We start from the raw sequence: 16,185 nt of genomic DNA, 5'->3' as shown, positions 1-16,185 counted from the left end.
TGGGGACGTTAAAGGTAAGGTTATCCACTTTCTTTTTCTAAAAATGTGACCTGCAGCATATTTTAAAAAATAAGACCAATAACAGTTTCTTTGCAAGCCATTAAAACACATAGAAAAAAAGTGAACATATAAAAACCTTTTTAAATCAGGCACATCCTTACCCCCCAATTTCTTTGTCTTCATCATTACATCTCTCCTGAGTTTATCCATTTTAGACCCCCATAAAAAATGAAAGCAAATCTTGTTTAAAAACTTTAAGGTGCGTTCACTCGGTGGGAAAACCAAGCTTAAATAAAGCATGATAGGTAGCAACAAAGCTTTCATTATCAGTACTTTTCCTTCTATTGTTAATTTCCTCATTTTCCAAAAACTTATTTTCTTTTGCACTTTCTCTTTGACGATGGACCAGCTTTCCTCTCCATTATTTTCATTGTCAAAGATGACACCCAAGATTTTGATTTTATCATATTGCACATTCACCTCCGTATTGCCCCAATTCCCTATTGCAAAGCAATCACATTTATTTTTATTTAATTTGAAGCCAGAGCCCTCACAAAAAAATTCTGTCTGTCTGATAGCACGTTTCAGGGATGGTTCATCTGAACATAGAATATTAACATCATCCATGTATGCTATCGTCTTTACGCTCTGTCCTCCACTTCCAGGGATTGGCACTCCTCTAATGAGCTTATCTTTTCTCAAAACATTCAACAGAGGTTCTATTGCACATATGAAAAGAATGGGTGATAGGGGGCACCCCTGTTTCACCCCAGACTGTAAACATACCTCTTGGGATAAAAAACCGTTAATTAAAATACGACTAAAACAGTTTTTATATAAAAGTGCAATTTTTCCAACAATAAAATCAGGAAAATTCATTTTCTTTAAAACCAACCATAAAAAATCATGAGAAACACGGTCATAAGCCTTTTGAAAATCCAAGGATAAAATTGCCAATTTCTGATCACATTGTTTCTGATACCATAAAACATCTTTTACAAGGTTTAGATGATCACTTATTTTCCTTCCAGGTACTCCGCATACTTGGTCACTGTGTATAACCTTAGCAATTACCTGCTTGAGCCTATTTGCTAAAATTTTTGCTAAAACCTTATAGTCTGTATTTAGCAGGGTAATAGGCCTCCAATTTTCTAATTTAGAGATGTCTCCTTTTTTAAAAATCAGAGTAACAACACCATCTCTCCAGGACGCAGGTAAAATCTCAGATTTAAAAGCACAGTTAAAAATACCTAAAAGATCATCTTTTAAAATGGACCAAAAACACAGATAAAATTCAACTGGCAACCCATCCGAACCAGGTGTTTTACCATTTAAAAAACTCTTAAAAGTGCTTAAAAGTTCAGGTAAAAAGATTTCATCACAAAGGCTCTCTTGGTCAGTTTTGTCAAGTTTTGAATCCAAGGTATCTAAAACATCATTAGTAAAGGAAATATCAATATCTTTTTTATTAAAAAGCTCCTGATAAAATACTTGTGCTTCTCGCAACATCTCTTCATTAGTTATCTTCCCTTCTATTACAGATATCATTTCTTTCTTTCCCACCACCTTCTTAAAAAAGAATCTCGAACACTTTTCATCATTCTCCAGACATTGCACCTTGCTGTTAAAAATCATTTCTTTTCCTTTTTGACTAATGGCATTTTTTATTTCATTCTTTGTCTGAGCAATAACATCATCCATCTCAAGCCCGGCTTGCTTTAGTTTATAATATGTTTGGATTTTAGTGTTTAACATTTTAAACCATAACTTTTTCTCCTTAGCCTTTTGGATGCCCACACGGATAAAAAACAGTTTAGTCCACTTTTTAACATCCTCCCACCAATCCAAAATATTTTTATATTGGGATTGACGCAATCTCCATTTGTTATAAGCAGCAATAAAATCATTTTTTGTTTTCATGTCCTCTAATAAAGTAGTGTTGAGCTTCCAAACGCCTCTGCCTTTCTCTAGGCCAGGTAAAGTGACATGTGCATATAATAACTTATGATCAGAGAAAATATTCGATAAAAGAGAAACATCAACTAGATTAAAACTTTCCGATAAAAAAATAAAATCAATCCTGGATTTGCAGACATTATTTTCCCATGTGTAACCAGGGTCGTCTGGGTATTTTCTCCTCCAGACATCGGTAAAGTTAAAATCCTCAGTCATACTCTTAATCTGTTTCTCTGTTTTATCCACTCTGACATGCACACTTCCACTCTCACGATGATCACCACTCATACAACAATTAAAATCTCCAGCCATTAAAATAGGTGTTGAACCTGGGATAAAAGCCTGAATATCATTAATCAAGTCGGCTCTCTCATTTTTTTCAGGAGAAGCATAGATGTTAAAAAGCTTAATCTCCGAGCCATTGTACTTAATATTAACTAATAGCGCTCTACCAGGTATAATTTCTAAGAAGGACAAAACTTGTACATCTGAACCTCTAAACAAGATCCCAACACCTGAAGATCTGTTCAGATTGTCACCCGACCAGACCGATGGTCCCAAAGTCCAGCTACGACAAAGGTCCTCATAATTTGGACTATGTTCAATTCCACATTCTTGTAAAAAGAACAGAGAACAGTCCAAGGTCTCTAAAAAACTAAACAAAGCAGCCCTTCTCGTAGGGCTCTTTAGACCTCTCACATTAAGAGAGGAGCACTTTAAGGAAGCTATTCGCTACTGGAGTTTGAGTCCGATATGAAACCCACAGGTGACTCCGGGCTTTCGAACTCTTTGATATTTTTTGGATCGGACGCTGATCTTATAGAAGGCCTCCATGCATGTTGACTGTCCTCACATTCGTCTGAGCTTTTTTTGACAGGCCGTTTAATGCCAAGTTGTGGCTCATCTCCAAGTTCCTTCTTCCGCTTGATCTCCTTCACGCCAACCTCCATGGCTTCACTGCTCACTAGTGACCCTCCACCACCAGAACCCTCCACAGAAGGTCTCCCCTCTGTCTCAGGCACAGCAGAAAGGTCCATAAGCTCCGCCACGACATGAGAAGTTACAGCCGGCTTTTCTGAAGGCGCCTCAGACCGCTGGGGTGCTTTCGCAGGTGGTACTTCAGCTTGCACTACACCCACTCTCCCCGCTACACGGTCAGCCCACGATCTAGCTACACTGGAACGGAGACTGCAATCTTTAAAGGCATGGCCTTCTTCACCACAAATGTTGCAGACGATTTTAGCACAGTCCTTAGAAACATGGCCTTCTTGATTGCACCGACCACAGCGAACTGTAGTGTCCGTGCAAACTTCCATAGTATGTCCGAATTTCTTACATTTCCTACAAAAAGTAGGCATCTCGGGATAAAACAAATAGCCCTTATCCCGACCGATAGAAAAGTTGGAGGGTGGATGACACAACCCTCCAATGCCAGTAGCATCCTCCTTCATTTTCACAAAAAACTTATGTTTCCCCGTCCATAGGTCTTCTGAATTCATCACCTTATGGGAATACTTAACAGAACTGCAGTATTTCCCCAAAAAGAGCTCAATATGGGACACAGTCACAAAGGGATTGTGCATACACACAACTAGAGGAATATCGCCTCCAGTATACAACACTGTGACCGTGATCCCATCAAGCTCAGCAAGGTCTTGATTGCTTTTCAGCTTCTCAAAAAGATTCTGGCATGCATAAGCAGAGTCCAGAGTTAGGATGAAGCTGCCCTTCCGAGGATCTCTGAGACAGACGATGTTCTCTTTCTTCACCCCAAGAAGCTTGTAGAGAGTTTCTTTCACAAAATAAGAAAGTTGGACGAGTTCTTGTTTGTCTTCATCAACATCAAAGCGAAAGGAAAAACGAATCCGCGTTTCACCGGATGTAAGGTAACGGATGCGAACACCCATCTTGTCGATCACCTTTTCGGTTCCTCGTAGCAGCCCCCCTTGAAAAAGGTAGGACAAACTCCCAGGATCCTCCTGACCAGACACTTGATCTAGCCAAAAGGCCGAGAAGCGATAACCGTGAAAGGGGCGGGCCCAACAAGGTCCCCTTCATGGGCACTATCACTGCTTGCTGTCAGGGAGGCTGCCAGACAATTTTCCATGCACACTCTGGGCTGGGGGGCAGTCAACCACCAGTACACACAGCAGAACCTAAACCCATACCATTATTGCTAAGCAGCAAGACAGGGGCCCATTGCACTCCCACGGGGCCTTTTTAAATGCAATCCATAACCCGGATTTGCCAGGAACCCTTCTTACTCCTCCTACTTGCATGTGACACTGGGCTTAGGATCTGCATAGGAAACACACACACAAGCACACACCTACCTTTGTTGCCTGCAGATGCCTCCTTGGCTGTCCCCAAACGGTATCAAACCAACACCCACGGGAAGCTGTAAGCATAGAGGACATGCCTGCACCCCATTGGACTTACCTGTGTGGGTTAAATCCGGGTTATTTGACAACCTATGGCGGTGATGGTTCTGCTCAGGCAGAGCAGTGCTGATGCTCCTCATAAAGCTGTCGCTGCTGTGAAGGTTCTAGGTGACATCACAAATCCCTATGGTTACATACACAACAAAGCTGGGTTGTTGTTGTTTACACTCTGCAAGGCCTGTGGAAGTGAGTGACATCATAGCACTGTAGTTCTGAGGGTTCTAGATGGATGCAACAATCTCCTGTTGCTTCTATGAAGGCCATAATAGACGACATCACCAAACAGCTCCATAGTCACATACACAGCAAAGGAGAGATGTTGTTTACACCTAGTGATGTCAGTGGTATTGAGTGACATCACAGCACAGTGCTAAGGCTCCTGGGCCTGGACACAGCAGCGGCTGCAATATCTCAACGGAGAATACGTTTATATATATGTGTGTGTGTGCGCGTATATATATATATATATATATATATATATATATATATTTCTCCGCCGAAATCACTTTTAAACCCATTTCCACCTTTTTTTCCCTTCTCTTCCTCTTACTTTTTTTTCACGTTTTTTTACGTTTTTCTCCTTTTCGCCTCTTTTCTGGGCGTATTATTCTTCTTTTTCTTCTTTTTTTTCGTCTAATGCATACCCCATCAGTGCAGCAATGCTTATTCAATACCGCCAGCAGATGGAGACACTGGGGGATAATTTTCTAAGGATTTATACTGATTTTTCCTGTCTGAATTTGTCGCACAGAAAGTTGCAGGCCAAATATGTGTGACATTTCTGCGACTTTAGCTTCTAGAGCATTTTTACAACATTATACATAGGTGCTGAATACATAAAAAGCGACTGTTCAGCGACAGACAAGTCGCATCGGCTGAAAGTAGGCCAGAATGTCAGTCCATGTTGGAGCAGGTTTAGATACAGTCTAAAGTATAGATCTCAAAGTCTGTGCACAGAATTTAGCAAGGGCCTCGCACCTTCTGATGCATCAGGTAGGTGCACAATAGCATAGCCTAACCCTCTGTACTTTGGTCTATATTGATGCGGGACATAGACAGCCAGCTGATGACCAATCCATTAGTGCAATGGATGGCTGGAAGCATTTGTCTTTGCCTTTGCAATACCACAGAAGCAATGCATGGTCAATGTACAGCAATGACACACCTGTGTGAACAGCCAGGAGACCCCCCCCCCCCCCCATGTTATGTTACATAGTTACATAGTTAGTACGGTCGAAAAAAGACATATGTCCATCAAGTTCAACCAGGGAATTAAGGGGTAGGGGTGTGGCGCGATATTGGGGAAGGGATGAGATTTTATATTTCTTCATAAGCATTAATCTTATTTTGTCAATTAGGAACATTCAGCACCCACCCGCTATCAAGGCAGCTGCCTATCATGTCATGCCCTACCTGCACAGGTGTGCTGGCTACTCAAATGATCCAATTAAGGAGGCCATTTAGTCAGCAGCAGCAGAAGTCCTGTGCCTGGACGCTCCAACAGCGGCCAGACACAAGCAGAAGCAGCAGAAGCAGCAGCAGCAGCACCACCTTTTGTTTTTTGGCTGCAGCAGCAAGGCCCACAGGGCTGGCTAGCTGGCTAGCCAGCAAGCAGGTAGCAATGAAAGTAGGAATCTTTCTTTTTAACCCTGTAAGGGGGTGGTGCACTGTACCCGAAGATACTGCCATATCGGGTCAATGCATAGGGCGACGGAAGCAAGCTTCGAAATCGGCCCCCGTTCTCAAAAATCCATTTAATATATGGTCCCCAGATAGGGGACGTATCAGATATTAAACTGATAAGAACAGATACTACACTTGATCTTAGCCAAAAGGCCGAGAAGCGATAACCGTGAAAGGGGCGGGCCCAACAAGGTCCCCTTCATGGGCACTATCACTGCTTGCTGTCAGGGAGGCTGCCAGACAATTTTCCATGCACACTCTGGGCTGGGGGGCAGTCAACCACCAGTACACACAGCAGAACCTAAACCCATACCATTATTGCTAAGCAGCAAGACAGGGGCCCATTGCACTCCCACGGGGCCTTTTTAAATGCAATCCATAACCCGGATTTGCCAGGAACCCTTCTTACTCCTCCTACTTGCATGTGACACTGGGCTTAGGATCTGCATAGGAAACACACACACAAGCACACACCTACCTTTGTTGCCTGCAGATGCCTCCTTGGCTGTCCCCAAACGGTATCAAACCAACACCCACGGGAAGCTGTAAGCATAGAGGACATGCCTGCACCCCATTGGACTTACCTTGTGTGGGTTAAATCCGGGTTATTTGACAACCTATGGCGGTGATGGTTCTGCTCAGGCAGAGCAGTGCTGATGCTCCTCATAAAGCTGTCGCTGCTGTGAAGGTTCTAGGTGACATCACAAATCCCTATGGTTACATACACAACAAAGCTGGGTTGTTGTTGTTTACACTCTGCAAGGCCTGTGGAAGTGAGTGACATCATAGCACTGTAGTTCTGAGGGTTCTAGATGGATGCAACAATCTCCTGTTGCTTCTATGAAGGCCATAATAGACGACATCACCAAACAGCTCCATAGTCACATACACAGCAAAGGAGAGATGTTGTTTACACCTAGTGATGTCAGTGGTATTGAGTGACATCACAGCACAGTGCTAAGGCTCCTGGGCCTGGACACAGCAGCGGCTGCAATATCTCAACGGAGAATACGTTTATATATATGTGTGTGTGTGCGCGTATATATATATATATATATATATATATATATATATATATATATATATTCTCCGCCGAAATCACTTTTAAACCCATTTCCACCTTTTTTTCCCTTCTCTTCCTCTTACTTTTTTTTCACGTTTTTTTACGTTTTTCTCCTTTTCGCCTCTTTTCTGGGCGTATTATTCTTCTTTTTCTTCTTTTTTTTCGTCTAATGCATACCCCATCAGTGCAGCAATGCTTATTCAATACCGCCAGCAGATGGAGACACTGGGGGATAATTTTCTAAGGATTTATACTGATTTTTCCTGTCTGAATTTGTCGCACAGAAAGTTGCAGGCCAAATATGTGTGACATTTCTGCGACTTTAGCTTCTAGAGCATTTTTACAACATTATACATAGGTGCTGAATACATAAAAAGCGACTGTTCAGCGACAGACAAGTCGCATCGGCTGAAAGTAGGCCAGAATGTCAGTCCATGTTGGAGCAGGTTTAGATACAGTCTAAAGTATAGATCTCAAAGTCTGTGCACAGAATTTAGCAAGGGCCTCGCACCTTCTGATGCATCAGGTAGGTGCACAATAGCATAGCCTAACCCTCTGTACTTTGGTCTATATTGATGCGGGACATAGACAGCCAGCTGATGACCAATCCATTAGTGCAATGGATGGCTGGAAGCATTTGTCTTTGCCTTTGCAATACCACAGAAGCAATGCATGGTCAATGTACAGCAATGACACACCTGTGTGAACAGCCAGGAGACCCCCCCCCCCCCCCCCCATGTTATGTTACATAGTTACATAGTTAGTACGGTCGAAAAAAGACATATGTCCATCAAGTTCAACCAGGGAATTAAGGGGTAGGGGTGTGGCGCGATATTGGGGAAGGGATGAGATTTTATATTTCTTCATAAGCATTAATCTTATTTTGTCAATTAGGAACATTCAGCACCCACCCGCTATCAAGGCAGCTGCCTATCATGTCATGCCCTACCTGCACAGGTGTGCTGGCTACTCAAATGATCCAATTAAGGAGGCCATTTAGTCAGCAGCAGCAGAAGTCCTGTGCCTGGACGCTCCAACAGCGGCCAGACACAAGCAGAAGCAGCAGAAGCAGCAGCAGCAGCACCACCTTTTGTTTTTTGGCTGCAGCAGCAAGGCCCACAGGGCTGGCTAGCTGGCTAGCCAGCAAGCAGGTAGCAATGAAAGTAGGAATCTTTCTTTTTAACCCTGTAAGGGGGTGGTGCACTGTACCCGAAGATACTGCCATATCGGGTCAATGCATAGGGCGACGGAAGCAAGCTTCGAAATCGGCCCCCGTTCTCAAAAATCCATTTAATATATGGTCCCCAGATAGGGGACGTATCAGATATTAAACTGATAAGAACAGATACTACACTTGATCTTAGCCAAAAGGCCGAGAAGCGATAACCGTGAAAGGGGCGGGCCCAACAAGGTCCCCTTCATGGGCACTATCACTGCTTGCTGTCAGGGAGGCTGCCAGACAATTTTCCATGCACACTCTGGGCTGGGGGGCAGTCAACCACCAGTACACACAGCAGAACCTAAACCCATACCATTATTGCTAAGCAGCAAGACAGGGGCCCATTGCACTCCCACGGGGCCTTTTTAAATGCAATCCATAACCCGGATTTGCCAGGAACCCTTCTTACTCCTCCTACTTGCATGTGACACTGGGCTTAGGATCTGCATAGGAAACACACACACAAGCACACACCTACCTTTGTTGCCTGCAGATGCCTCCTTGGCTGTCCCCAAACGGTATCAAACCAACACCCACGGGAAGCTGTAAGCATAGAGGACATGCCTGCACCCCATTGGACTTACCTGTGTGGGTTAAATCCGGGTTATTTGACAACCTATGGCGGTGATGGTTCTGCTCAGGCAGAGCAGTGCTGATGCTCCTCATAAAGCTGTCGCTGCTGTGAAGGTTCTAGGTGACATCACAAATCCCTATGGTTACATACACAACAAAGCTGGGTTGTTGTTGTTTACACTCTGCAAGGCCTGTGGAAGTGAGTGACATCATAGCACTGTAGTTCTGAGGGTTCTAGATGGATGCAACAATCTCCTGTTGCTTCTATGAAGGCCATAATAGACGACATCACCAAACAGCTCCATAGTCACATACACAGCAAAGGAGAGATGTTGTTTACACCTAGTGATGTCAGTGGTATTGAGTGACATCACAGCACAGTGCTAAGGCTCCTGGGCCTGGACACAGCAGCGGCTGCAATATCTCAACGGAGAATACGTTTATATATATGTGTGTGTGTGCGCGTATATATATATATATATATATATATATATATATATATATATATATATTTCTCCGCCGAAATCACTTTTAAACCCATTTCCACCTTTTTTTCCCTTCTCTTCCTCTTACTTTTTTTTCACGTTTTTTTACGTTTTTCTCCTTTTCGCCTCTTTTCTGGGCGTATTATTCTTCTTTTTCTTCTTTTTTTTCGTCTAATGCATACCCCATCAGTGCAGCAATGCTTATTCAATACCGCCAGCAGATGGAGACACTGGGGGATAATTTTCTAAGGATTTATACTGATTTTTCCTGTCTGAATTTGTCGCACAGAAAGTTGCAGGCCAAATATGTGTGACATTTCTGCGACTTTAGCTTCTAGAGCATTTTTACAACATTATACATAGGTGCTGAATACATAAAAAGCGACTGTTCAGCGACAGACAAGTCGCATCGGCTGAAAGTAGGCCAGAATGTCAGTCCATGTTGGAGCAGGTTTAGATACAGTCTAAAGTATAGATCTCAAAGTCTGTGCACAGAATTTAGCAAGGGCCTCGCACCTTCTGATGCATCAGGTAGGTGCACAATAGCATAGCCTAACCCTCTGTACTTTGGTCTATATTGATGCGGGACATAGACAGCCAGCTGATGACCAATCCATTAGTGCAATGGATGGCTGGAAGCATTTGTCTTTGCCTTTGCAATACCACAGAAGCAATGCATGGTCAATGTACAGCAATGACACACCTGTGTGAACAGCCAGGAGACCCCCCCCCCCCCCCCCCCATGTTATGTTACATAGTTACATAGTTAGTACGGTCGAAAAAAGACATATGTCCATCAAGTTCAACCAGGGAATTAAGGGGTAGGGGTGTGGCGCGATATTGGGGAAGGGATGAGATTTTATATTTCTTCATAAGCATTAATCTTATTTTGTCAATTAGGAACATTCAGCACCCACCCGCTATCAAGGCAGCTGCCTATCATGTCATGCCCTACCTGCACAGGTGTGCTGGCTACTCAAATGATCCAATTAAGGAGGCCATTTAGTCAGCAGCAGCAGAAGTCCTGTGCCTGGACGCTCCAACAGCGGCCAGACACAAGCAGAAGCAGCAGAAGCAGCAGCAGCAGCACCACCTTTTGTTTTTTGGCTGCAGCAGCAAGGCCCACAGGGCTGGCTAGCTGGCTAGCCAGCAAGCAGGTAGCAATGAAAGTAGGAATCTTTCTTTTTAACCCTGTAAGGGGGTGGTGCACTGTACCCGAAGATACTGCCATATCGGGTCAATGCATAGGGCGACGGAAGCAAGCTTCGAAATCGGCCCCCGTTCTCAAAAATCCATTTAATATATGGTCCCCAGATAGGGGACGTATCAGATATTAAACTGATAAGAACAGATTTTTTTTTTTTTTTTTTTTTTTTTTTCTTTTTTTTTTTCCTCAGTTACAGACTATTGTTTGAACGATCATCAGGTCTCCTACCAGGACTCGTCACTTAAAACAATGTCTGAAAAAACATCATGCGGAAAGACAAAAAAAAGGGAACCGAGGGTCAAGAACTTAAAACCAAAAGGTAAAAGCTGAAGGAAAACAAAAACTTTTAAAAAACCAAACATAAACTGGTCAGACTTACAGTTTCCACCATTGGGTATATTTCCAGATCTTTTCAGCATTGTCTTCTCCCATTCTCTTCTTATCTAATAAATATGCAATAAAAAGTCTTCCGAGCAACAACCTCCTACATTCACTTGGAGAAATGGAAACATTTTTAAAAACAAGCAAATTCCTGGAGTCCCATAAAACTTCTTTAAAAACAGAAAAAATTATCCAAGTAACACGTGCATCATTCTTCATGTTAAAGTCCTGACCGATAAAAATTTTCTCAAAAGTAAAATCATTAAAACCCATAAGTGCAATAAAAAATCTTGTTAAAAGCCTAAAAACTTCCTTGGCATAAAAACAGTCCCACCACAAATGTACAATATCTTCTTTACCTCCACAACCCTCTCTTGGACACTGTTCACTCACTCTTATTCCTCTTCCTCTTAAAAACACTCGAGTTGGGAGGCAACCATGGTAAGACATCCATACCACATCTTTTTGTCTATTTGATAAACCAAAGGAATTAAAAAGGCTCCAAATCTTAACTGACTGTGCAATATTACAGAATGGTACTTCATTAAATTTTTCACTCTTTCTCAACTCATATTCTATTTTCTTCTTTTCAGGTTTCCCCAAGGAGCTCAAATTAAACTGATCATTGAAAGACCGAAGAACCACATAAAAGGTAGGTATAATCAGCGCCATTGGTTTCCTCAGATCCCTCTCACACCAGCCCCACTTAGAAAACAACCATCCTGCTAAATATTTACACATATCAGCTGTTTTACTATTGCACTGGATCGTCTTGAAAATTAAAAGAAAATAGTGTAACTTTAAAAACAAATCAATATTTGGAAAGTCATATCCACCATTCTTTACAGTACTCATTACCTTCTCTCTTTTCATTTTTTCCATTTTGGATCCCCAAAAGAAAACAAAAAGTCTTCTTGTTGTCTTCCTCATCCAAAGCTTACCAGGTGGAAAAACCATCGCAGTATATAAAAGTAAAGGTAAAATCACAGTCTTAATAACAAGTACTTTCCCTTTAAGGGATAAACTCCTCAATTTCCAAAAATTCAATTTCTTTTCAATTTTACTGTCCAGCTTGTTGTAAGTCTCTGTCCCTTTAAGATTCTTTTCAAAAATGACCCCTAAAACTTCCACATTCTCCTTTATCTCTACTCCATCCACCAACACATCTTCGCATTTCCCAAAATTCACCAAATGACATTTGCCCCAGTTTACACACATTCCGGCCACACAGCAAAAAATTTGAATATGCAAATTCACTCTATTCAAATCTGCTTTTGAAGTACATGTAAACACAACATCATCCATGTAGCTTAAAACCTTAAGATCACTCCCACCACTGCCAGGTATAAAAACTCCTTTAACACATTTGTCTTTCTGAACATTCTTTAACAAGGCCTCTATTACACAGATGAAAAGGATTGGGGAGAGTGGGCAACCCTGCCGAACCCCTGATAAAATCTTAAAAGCAGGACCAACATGGCCATTCATTAAAACTTGTCCAGTAACACCATTATATAACCCTTTAATAACATGTAATAACTTCATTGGGATCCCCATATGTTTTAGGGCCATAAACATAAATTTGTGTGCGACTTTATCATAGGCCTTCTCGAAATCCACTGACTCGACAAAAAGAGGCACCTTATTAAAATTACAATAATAAATAACATCCCTTAAAATCAATAAATTATCAGTAATTCTTCTCCCGGGTACAGCACATACTTGGTAATTATCTACCATATGGCCAATAATATTCCTAAGCCTGTTTGCAACAATTTTAGCGATAATTTTATAGTCACTGTTTAACAATGAAATTGGTCTCCAATTTTTTATATCACGTTCGTCACCTTTCTTATGTATTAGTGTGATAATTCCCTTCTTCATTGAATCAGCTAAAATCCCAAACTTAAAAACATATTGCACAACCCGAGTAAAAACATCTTTTAAAAGAGGCCAAAATACAACATAAAACTCAGCTGGAAGGCCGTCACTACCAGGGGTTTTACCTTTTGCCATTCCATTCAGCGCCATTCTAATTTCATTTTCACTAACATCTTCCACCAAAAAAACTTTCTCCTCATCTGGAATTTGATCCTCTAAAATGTTACAGTAGTCTTCCATTTCATTAATAGCAGCTTTACTTTCATTACTAAAAAGTGTTTCATAAAATTTACAAACCTCCTCCTCCATCTCCCTACCAACCACCTCACCACTTGAGGTTAAAACTGACTTAAAGACCCCCTTTGGCTTAAAACACTTTTTAAAAAAATATCGACTACATTGTTCATTCTCCTCCAAATGTTGCACCTTAGCCCTGTAAACAATATTCCTTCCTCTTTCCTTCAACCTTGTCTTCATCTCTTCCTTAATTTCACAAATTTCAGCATCCACCTCTAGACCAGCGTTCTTAAACTTAAAGAGAGTCTCCAACTGTGAAACTAAAGTCTCATCTCTCCGCCTCTTCTCCTGTGCTCTCTTAATGCAAACAGACTTAAAATAACCAGCAAAGTTCACTTTAGCCCAATCCCACCAGTCTAAAATATTTTTAAAACAGTCTTGTTTGGCAGCACAGGATAAAAATATATTTTTAAAACCTGCCATTACCTCCTCTTCTTCAAGTAAACTCACATTCAACTTCCAGAGTCCCCTACCAAAGGCAATGGACTCTGAGATGCTTATTTCAGCAGATAAAATTTTATGATCTGAGAAAATCGACATCATCTGATTACACCGGGCCACCTTCATCCCTTCAGACACAAAAATATAATCTATCCGGGATTTACAGTGACCACTATCCGATACATATGTATATCTATCATCAGTGTCAATCATCAGTCCAACATCTATATAGTGTAAGTCTTGTACTAATTGATTTAAAGCATTAGAGGTAATGTCAGTTCGGACTTCAGCAGCACTCTCACGGTCATTAACAGTACGGATACAGTTAAAATCACCAGCCACTATAGTACTTTCCCGACCAGGGATAAAAAACTTCAAGGACTCTAAAAAAACCAACCGCTCTTTCTTCTCTGCTGGGGCATATACGTTAAAAACTCTAATCCTCTGGTCTAAAAACTCAAAGTTTAAAACCATGCAACAGCCTGGTATTAAAATCTGGCAATTTAAAACTTTGATATTGTTATTTTTGATTAAAAAACCAACTCCTTCATTCTTGTTATCCGTACTAGTTGACCAAAAAGATTGTCCCATCCTCCACTCATCAGCATAAGGTGCAGATTTAATTGCACACTCCTGTAAACATATTATATCAGCTCTCACATTCTCCAACACCTCAAAAATAGCAGCTCTTCTTACTTCTGATCCAATACTCCTGACATTAAGGGTTGTTAAGATAAGAGTCATAATAACTAAAATGAATAAAATCAAAACTTTAATATCCATCATAGTTAAAAATTACTGCTCTGACTCTCAACTTTCCTTAAAACATTTTCATAACAATCAGGCGACCCTGGATCAGAGTCCCTGTCCATTTCGACTCCTCTTCCAACCACTGGGTCCTCTTGATCCCCAGTCCAACTTCCTTTTTTACTTCTTTTACTTTCCACCCCCACCTCATCCTCCTCATCACTGCTGACAAATCTCTGAGCAGGTGTAAGGGACTTCTCAGATGACTGCACATTTTCTTGGAATTCCATTCCCTCCTCCTCCCCCACAACAGGGTCTGGACATTCCACATCACCACTCATGCTTCCACAAGGAAACACATCTCCATACACAGTTTCAATCTTCTTGACCTCCACCCCCTTTGCACATGTTACTTCACTTGTGGAGACCACTTTCTTATACTCCTGTTCAACCACCACACTTGTCTCCACAAAAGCCTCTTTAATCACATCCACTTGAGCAACAACATTTTTAACAATCGTACCACCTGCGCTCCTCCCGACTTCACATTCCCCCTCCACATTAGATTTTTCACCTCCATCCACACCTCCATCCACACCTCCATCCACACCTGTGGCTTCTGAAAAAGACCTCCTTCCCATTCCCTGTTCATTGCTCTGTCCACCTTTACTTCCAGCCGCATCAGCATAACTCCTTCTCTTGTACCATAAGTGACATCCTCTTGCCAAATGGGAATTACTCCCACAAATATCACAAGTCTTTTCCTCAACGCAAAAACTTGTTTCATGCCCAGTCTTGCCACAGTTCCTACAAACAACACCCTTCACAGGACATGCGTCCTGCACGTGGCCATATGCTTGACATTTGCGGCAAAACTGAAGCTGCCCCTCATAAAAACAAAAACCACGCTCTCCTCCAATGGAAAAAACTTGAGGAATACTCTTAATTCCCTCCTCCATAGACTCATCCTTCTTGAACTTCACAACATATTTCCTTTTACAGTTAAAAAAACCATGTCTGTTCTTTAGTTTTCCAAAAAACTTCACTTCTTCACAATAACGATAAAGAAAATTTGTTACCATTGAGTCTGTAACTTTGGGATTGTACATATGTACGATGACCACTTTCTCTGTACTCAGAAACAAAGGCTCTACTTTAACTTTCCTCATAATATCCGGCTCATTCTTTCTCTTCATTCCTTCCAGGTCCTTGTAGACCCTCTGACAAATCTCGGAATTAACAAATGTAACATCATAAATACCCTGTCTAGGGAAATCTTGCATTGCAAATACATCTGTTACCTTTAGGTACTGGAGCCTGCGTAGAATCTCCAGCACAATCTGGTCCAGGCCAACCGTTCCCCGATGTTCCGTTGGGACGAAAATCCTGACCGTGTCTTCCATTCCGCGAATCCTCTCTCCTCCACTCATTTTTGCAGGCGATGAAACCCACTATCGCAACTCCGAAATAACCCAGGGCCCCCCGCAAAGAGGGCCCCGATCACCACCCCCTTCAACTCCTAACCCGCCCGGTAAACCGCACGGGATCGAAGCCAAAAGGCCGAGAAGCGATAACCGTGAAAGGGGCGGGCCCAACAAGGTCCCCTTCATGGGCACTATCACTGCTTGCTGTCAGGGAGGCTGCCAGACAATTTTCCATGCACACTCTGGGCTGGGGGGCAGTCAACCACCAGTACACACAGCAGAACCTAAACCCATACCATTATTGCTAAGCAGCAAGACAGGGGCCCATTGCACTCCCACGGGGCCTTTTTAAATGCAATCCATAACCCGGATTTGCCAGGAACCCTT

The 16,185-nt window shown here is 42.1% G+C and overlaps 2 non-coding genes and 1 pseudogene across 2 annotated transcripts; all 3 read right to left on the bottom strand.

Annotated features, from left to right (window-relative positions):
* Positions 1-6,054: 6,054 nt before the first annotated feature.
* LOC130342305 (U2 spliceosomal RNA) lies at positions 6,055-6,245 on the bottom strand. Its single transcript, XR_008881973.1, has one exon. It is a non-coding gene; the product is annotated as a U2 spliceosomal RNA (small nuclear RNA).
* A 2,091-nt stretch (positions 6,246-8,336) lies between these two features.
* Positions 8,337-8,527, bottom strand: LOC130342304 (U2 spliceosomal RNA). Its single transcript, XR_008881972.1, has one exon. It is a non-coding gene; the product is annotated as a U2 spliceosomal RNA (small nuclear RNA).
* A 2,092-nt stretch (positions 8,528-10,619) lies between these two features.
* On the bottom strand, positions 10,620-10,821 carry LOC130342271 (U2 spliceosomal RNA; annotated as a pseudogene).
* Positions 10,822-16,185: the final 5,364 nt, after the last annotated feature.

The sequence above is a fragment of the Hyla sarda genome, unplaced genomic scaffold (genome assembly GCF_029499605.1).
Source record: "Hyla sarda isolate aHylSar1 unplaced genomic scaffold, aHylSar1.hap1 scaffold_647, whole genome shotgun sequence".
Lineage (NCBI taxonomy): Eukaryota > Metazoa > Chordata > Amphibia > Anura > Hylidae > Hyla > Hyla sarda.
This window is presented reverse-complemented; position numbering and strand designations above follow the sequence as displayed.